The sequence below is a fragment of the Octopus bimaculoides genome, chromosome 10, assembly GCF_046866305.1.
Source record: "Octopus bimaculoides isolate indiv1 chromosome 10, ASM4686630v1, whole genome shotgun sequence".
Lineage (NCBI taxonomy): Eukaryota > Metazoa > Mollusca > Cephalopoda > Octopoda > Octopodidae > Octopus > Octopus bimaculoides.
In genome coordinates this window covers 13,238,501-13,246,000 of record NC_142937.1, presented here as the reverse complement: position 1 = coordinate 13,246,000, position 7,500 = coordinate 13,238,501, and the positions used below count along the sequence as shown (strand labels likewise).

General features: G+C 29.5%; 1 protein-coding gene across 22 annotated transcripts in view; it reads right to left on the bottom strand.

Moving 5' to 3' along the window:
• Positions 1-7,500, bottom strand: part of LOC106869227 (tolloid-like protein 2) — a 1,141,949-nt gene that overhangs the window by 1,273 nt on the left and 1,133,176 nt on the right. For all 22 annotated transcript variants that reach the window (XM_089358367.1, XM_089358378.1, XM_089358375.1 and 19 more), the window contains one exon: positions 1-7,500. This exon is cut by the window's left edge and continues 1,273 nt beyond it; it is cut by the window's right edge and continues 14,578 nt beyond it. The gene's annotated coding sequence lies outside the window, so the exon portion shown is untranslated.

Sequence of the window (7,500 nt, the reverse complement as noted above, 5' to 3'; positions counted from 1 at the left end):
CCATATACAGATACACACATACATATATACACACATATATATAAGTACATACACACACATATATGTGTGTGTGTATATATATATATATATATATATATAACACTAGTGTGCATATGCATGTATGTGTGTATGCATTCATGCATGTGTGTATGTATCTATATAGCTCTCTCTCACATATAAAAGAGAGTGCTAGATATATACATATACACATGTATGAATGCACACACAGACATACATATATGTATTTATATAATTCTAGGTTAGTTTGTCTGTAGCATTTCTTGATACAAATATTGCTTAAATGCAAGTAGTATGAGACATCATAGCCTACATTCAATGGTAATAAGTATGTCATCACTTTCTGATTTTAATTGTTGCTGTTAATAAAATTAATTATACAGTGACCTGTCTTTTTTGAAGTCGTCTCTTCAAAATTTCTTATGTTAAAAAATGAAAACAGTTTACATAACTCCAAAACTGGGAAAAAATCAATGGGATAGTTTGAATTTTCTAAGCTTGAGAAAAACTTATGCAAGTGATGTAACAGTATAGGTGTCACTTTTATTGCATCATTACAGTAGTAGTAGCAGTAGTAAGAGCAGCAGTAGGAGCAGCAGTAGTAGGAGTAGTAGTAGTAATAGTTATGTATTAGGCTGATTGGATTACAGCTCATCTTGAGTGTAACACTAAACATCTGATGAAACCTTAGTTGAGACTTTCAAAGTGTTATATTCTAGCTCAGTCAATATCAAATTAGCTGTTTACCATACAAGTGGTTAATAAACTAATTACTTGAGATATATTGATGATAAACAATTCATTCCTAATTCTTTCTTAGGGAAAAAAATTAGCAACAGAAATTAACAAACAAACAGCCATGAAATTCATTAAAATTTTTGATTAGACATAGAATTCTTGTATTATTATGGTGAATAAGAGAATTAAGAAGATATGAAATTCATACCTTTGCTAAGATGAAAAGCAGACTGAGCTTACTGGGTAATTACAGCTTGTTCTATAGAATTTGTCGTTGAAATCATTACTATTCTTATCATTCCATTCTGATGAAATGAAGAAATCTCAACAAAAGATGACAACATTATGGATAGATCTATTACTATTGTAATGAGGCAATATTTCACATGCCTTATAAACGACTTGTGTAAAAGTAGAAGTGGCAATTTAATGAAAGTTGATAGAAGCTAGATTATATATTAATATGAGATAGATTTTGAAAATAAATGGCTCAAACTTTAACATGTTAAAATTACACGGAACAGCAAATGTGTGATGATGATATTTAATTCACCTTGTTAGATTGGTATAGTCTTGTAATATAATGTAATAACTGGAAATGTTAGTCACTTCACTTGCTTTCAGTATTCTTAGGAAATGTCTCAGAATAAAAGAGAAATAAAAAGAAACAAAAAAACAGAAAGTATGAAGTGAGAACAAACCAAGTACATTTTCCTTCATGAAGTTGCCTTTAATTAAAAACTAAAAAAAAAAAATAGTTATTAACACGTTTAAATTTACCATAATTCCTACACTTTGATTATGGAAGAAACGGGGTAGTGTAAAGAATATGGTATTTGCTCATTATGTAATTTAAACTCTTCCGTTTAAAAAATATCTATAAACTTATAATGAATGGCTTAATAATAAGCTCATGCATTTTGTTAAATAGCCAAGTGATGACATACTTAATCTACATTTTATGTAGTTGAAGCAAGTGTGATAAGAGGAATCAAAGAGATAGGAATATTATTATTTGTCATTAATATTATAATTATTTATTATTATTATTGTCATTATTAATTTACAAAATGTTAATAAAATGGTTGCTGTTCATGTCTATCCCAAGAGCCATAGAGTATGTGATAGAAATGAAAGTATCTATAACTGGGAATTGAATAACTGACGATAGACTCAGCTCAGGGGGAACTTAACTTCTCACCTTCACTGCTTGCCTAGTGTGATACATTAATATATTGTTTAAAATGATTATTTATTAAAGACAGCTAATATTTAAACTATTAATTCATACATTTAAAACTCATCTGTTTTCACCCCTCCTCTTCCATTTTTATAGGAAACCTGCATGAAAGTGAATTTTGAGAATTGACTTTAGTTTCTGATTAAGAAGCTGTCTTGGCTATGACACTTCCATATACATAAAGGAACATTGAAATTATTGCCGACAGTCATACACCCAACAACAGTGCTAGCTCAAAGACACTATATACATCTAGTGCAAAACTTCAGTTTATTTTATTAGTTTTAATTAATGTTAGTTCATTTATTTATTTAATTTTCTTTTCTTTGTTTTACTTAATTATGGAAAACATTTGGATTCAAATTTTAGACCCCTTTTGCAAAATTTATTTTTGTTTAATCCTCTTTTAAAATTAAAACAATAAGGGACAGGAATTAATTAGTTTTTCAGATTTGCCAATATATTTGGAATCTAAAATTAGTTCCATAAAATCAGCAGCAAAAAAAAAAGAACCAAAAAAAAACAAGTATTTCATTTTCTCTCTTTACCATCTTATAAATTTTTTTGTTTTTATTTTTTAATTTTTAATTTTTTATTTTTTATTTTTATTTTTTTGAAAGAAATTTCTGAGATTAAAGTTTAATTAATTTTGGTTTATGGAGTTTCTATTTTGAGACATTAAAATAATGATGGATTTATTTGAGACCTGTTTTAAAAAAACTGTATTCAAGTGGATTTTATTAGCTCAATCATAGGTATATACTATACAAAGACATAGCAAAACCTTTCCAAATTTGCCATGAAATGTGAAGATTTTAGAAGTATTTTTGGTTTCCAGTCAAAATTACTGAGATAATGATTGAGATGGATGTCATAATAGATTTTGTCAAAATCTATATGCATATCAGTGGCCAGTCTTTTAGGTACATATAGCACTTAATAATAAGGTCACTGAGTGTAAAAAATATTGAAAAATACAAGAGCCACTCTTGTTAGCAAGCTAATACATGGGATATGTATGTGTATATGTATATGTGTGTATGTGTGTGTGTTTTGAGACAGATGCATGAGCAAATGATACTTCTATTAATGTGTATGTAGATATACATACAAAAGATGCAGATGAATGTGTGTACATACATGTATGTATAACCTACATAGTCAGGACATGTTGATATAGATAATTATGTTTGTTCATATATATACCAGTACACATTTGTATTTACAATTTATATTTGCATATTGGTGCATATATATGCTTACATGTATTTTGAGTGACAAAGTATACATTTGGTACATATATATGTACATATACACAGTTTATATATATATTTATATACCCTCACACACACACATGCACATTTATGTACACACACACAAACAACTGTAAAGGATACATAGAGAGTATATACTACATATATAAATTTATATCGTTCATCATGGAAACGTAATATCACATGGAACCCACATAAACTTGTATGTATATGTAAGCATATACAAAGACAGCCAAATGCACATAAACACGTACTCTACTACATACATCTATCAGCAGCAGTCACCATATTTTCACATGGAGAGAAATAATCATCTCTTAATCTGCAATAATTGAATTTTTATTTTTTGACTTCTCTACACTATTTTATAATGATCTTCAACATTTTAACATTGTTTACACATGTCTCTTTAATTTTCGTTTTATAATATATTCCCTTTAATATATTACAGTTGTTTACTTTTCATCTTTTAACATTTAACATGGCTTAATATTTCGCCTTTAAACATTTGATATTTGTTTAATAGCTTTTCCTTAACATAATTCCATTTGTTTATTTAATATTTAACATCAACATTCAACATATCAACATAGAGAATCAATACACCTTCTTTCTCTCTTTAACTGTTAACAAATTTACACTGCTTCGTATATTTCTCTCCTTAACATATTTGACAAATCAACATGCTTTTATTATCCCTAAACACCACCAAAATCAACAAATCTGTTGATAGACCTGCAGGTTTGTTTAGTCATAACTGCAGCAGAAAAAAAATTTCTGTAAGCCGATATACATATTCTGTGAGATGACGTAGTCATTTGTATGACTTACTGTCTTTACTTCTTCATAATATTCGTATTTATTTCATGACAATTTCAAACTTCTGACATCATTGTTAGGTTACCAGATACCCTAGAAAAGGGTTGTTGTATAGGTCTTTTTATCCATGTAGGTCTGGTGTAGATTCCATGCTGTGTCAATTCATGGCAATAAATTATCTACATCAGTTTCTCAACAGGACATAATTTCTTTTTTAAGGGGCTGGGGTTATACAAACGGGAGATCATGTCGTCAACATAAATGAATGACAATTAAAATTCTTCACTTTGTAAGCCATGTTCTCTTTTAAAGGTTTGAGTCACTGGGTTTATCAAGTTACCAGTATCATATTGGTCATTTGTGATAAATGTATATGTATTACTTTTATTTCTTTTCATTGTAAAACAATTTGATTTCTATCTTAATCATCCACATTTCCATGCCTGCATGGGTTAGATGAGTTTTGAAACTTTTGAACTGGATATTTGCTTTTATTTGTTGGAGCTGATATCTTCATGGCTGGGTACTTTTTCTAATGTCAATCACTGAACAATGAAATAGGGGTGGCGTTTATATTTCAGTTATTTAGACTGAGGCAAGAAGTATAATGTAACAGGCCAAAGATACTGTATTATTTATGACAGAGTCTGATCATGTGACCTATAACTATTGGGTTGTCCAGCATTTTGATCACTTAACCATCACATTTCTAGACAATGAAAGGGAAAAAAAACTAACAGGAGAAATGAGAAAATACATTTACATTTGCACATGAAAACAATTCCAAGTTTTAATTTCAACAATCATAGTATGTATGACTAAAATGAAAAGAAAAAAAAATTATATGTATATATATACATATATATCCATATATATCCATATATATCCATATATATATATATATATATATATATATATATATATATATATATATATATATATATATATATATATATATATACACACACGTACACACAAGGAATTTATTGAGATCTGGGTAGGTAGATAAAATGTATATTTTTATGATAATGTCTCTCTTAGAGAGATCTAGAATAATTGGCTAAATGAGAATCAAAGAGGTGATAGAATATGAGATTTGTTCAGTTTTTAATTAAAAACCACTGATTATTTTGAAATGAATCTTTCAGATGACTGGTATGTTTGAATATAAAGTTGAATGAGGCAAGCATGACCGAAATGATAGTTGGTGGTAACAAGTTTTGGAGCCTCTAGTAATGTAGTTTAAATGATGTCTACAGTTACTTAGCATTTTGTTCCTCCATGATTTTTCACTAAAACAAAAACAGCTTCAATAAAAGAGAAGAGCAATGATCATTATATAGTAAACAGGTTTGATTTTGCAATTTGGTAGCTCATGTGCCTTTTTTTTTTTTTTTTGTTCGAGTTCAAATACAGCCAGAACCATTTCAGAAAGTATTATATACAGGGGAATATCTATTTATCATCTGGGTGGAAAATATAATGAAGAGCCCTATATTCAGATATTTTCTGTTGCAAATGCAGCCTATTAGAGTATTGTTTGTATACACTCACCATGCATATATAGTCTGGATCTAATTTAAAAGAAAACGGTTTGGGAATAAGAAAACCTTCATTCAAAAGCTTTCCCCCATCACTAGCTTTCACATATGCTGTTTCCTCTCTCTGTTTCTTCTCTACCAACACATCTGCTACATTGTAACTTATTATTCCCTAACTAATCCTTTTCCTCTTCACAGAACTGTGGATTATGCCCCAGAATCAAGAGTGAATATTTTATACAGTCATTTTTTTCTGTGAGATTTCATATATCTGCAGTCCAACCAATTACATCCCTGAAATAATATCCATTCTATCTTCTGGGCTGAATAGTTGTGGCTCTATAGCAACACACTCACTTTCAGATCACTGAATATAAATTTAAAAATCACAAAAACAAAAAAAAACAAAAAAAAAAAAAAAGAAACTAGACTAATATATAAACAAGGGGTTGAATTTTTTTTATAGGTTTCCTTCCTAACCGCAAGCAACATCTTGTAGCTTTTTCTTTTTGAAAAGTTGAAAGAGCATATCACAGTCTTCTGGCTCAAACTGATGCAGGGAAGGTACAATGGAATCTGCATAATGGTATCATATTATTATCTGCATTGATTAATCCCTTTATTAGTGATGTAGAATAATATTAGATATTATCATCATCTCTGATATTCTATGCTGTGTTGTTATTAGGTTTATGGCTAATTCTTACACAAAAAAGGGGGGGGGGCTATTTATTTTACCTTTACAATCATGGTTCAAGATTAGACATAATAGTCATATATACATTAGGTAGAGAAGAGATACTGGAATCTGTTGTACCAATATCTCATAGGCATAGGTGCAGGTATATGCTAATATTTATCGGGATAAACAACATTTTAACGAATAAGTCTTTGCTACTCAATAGTTTCCTCACAGAAAATCACAGTTTAGTAGGAACTGGTAACTTTATCATCAACTCCTAAGTCACTTATATCAGAAATCATAATATTGCTCAAATATACCCACCCCATGTAAATGTAGTATATCAGAATATTGTACATATGCACTTTCTATGCACATATATGTTGTATCTAATGAAAAAAAAAGGGTTTTAGAATAATAAGAAAACAGTCATTCACAAATATCTCTCCATCTTTTGCTCGCTCTCAAGCTTTTTCCTCAGACAGTTTGTTCTCCTTGATTACGATGTCCTCTACATATCCTAATTCTATTTGAAATCCCATTCTCTCTTCACAGAACAGCAGATTACCCTTCAGAATTTAATGTCACGTTGCTTTGAACAAGATTAATATGATCAGCCATAACACTCTGTATCTCTGCAAATCACGTGTAACTGAGGAATCCACTGGAAGAAATCTCCTTTGGTACAATAAGGGAACAAATTAAACCTGTTGTTTCATTATCTCAGGTCTACAACTGCGATGAAATCTTACTTATTGGTACACTCCATTCCCTCTCTCTTTATCATATATGTATATGTATATAAAAAAAATATAAATATACATATATATATATATATATACACATACTGCAGAATATTCTATAATTGTTGTAATCCCTGCACTTCAGCATGGAATATATGTAGTTCCAATGATTTAAGAAACAATACTCTTTTAGATTTAGTCAGTATTCCAACAAAAAATTCATGTTTTCACAATGCTATGACTATTTTTCTCTAGATGCCGAGTTACACTTTCTAACTAACCGTTTCTCTTGTAACTTACCAAAAAAGCCACCCTGCAGGATATAACCTACTCCCCCAGTTAAGCCTCCAAGCAAATACTAATCAATCCACAACAATTTTAAATTAGTTAACCCTTGTTATGCCAAGTAATATTTCTTGTCCAAAAGGGTAATTTGAATAATTGA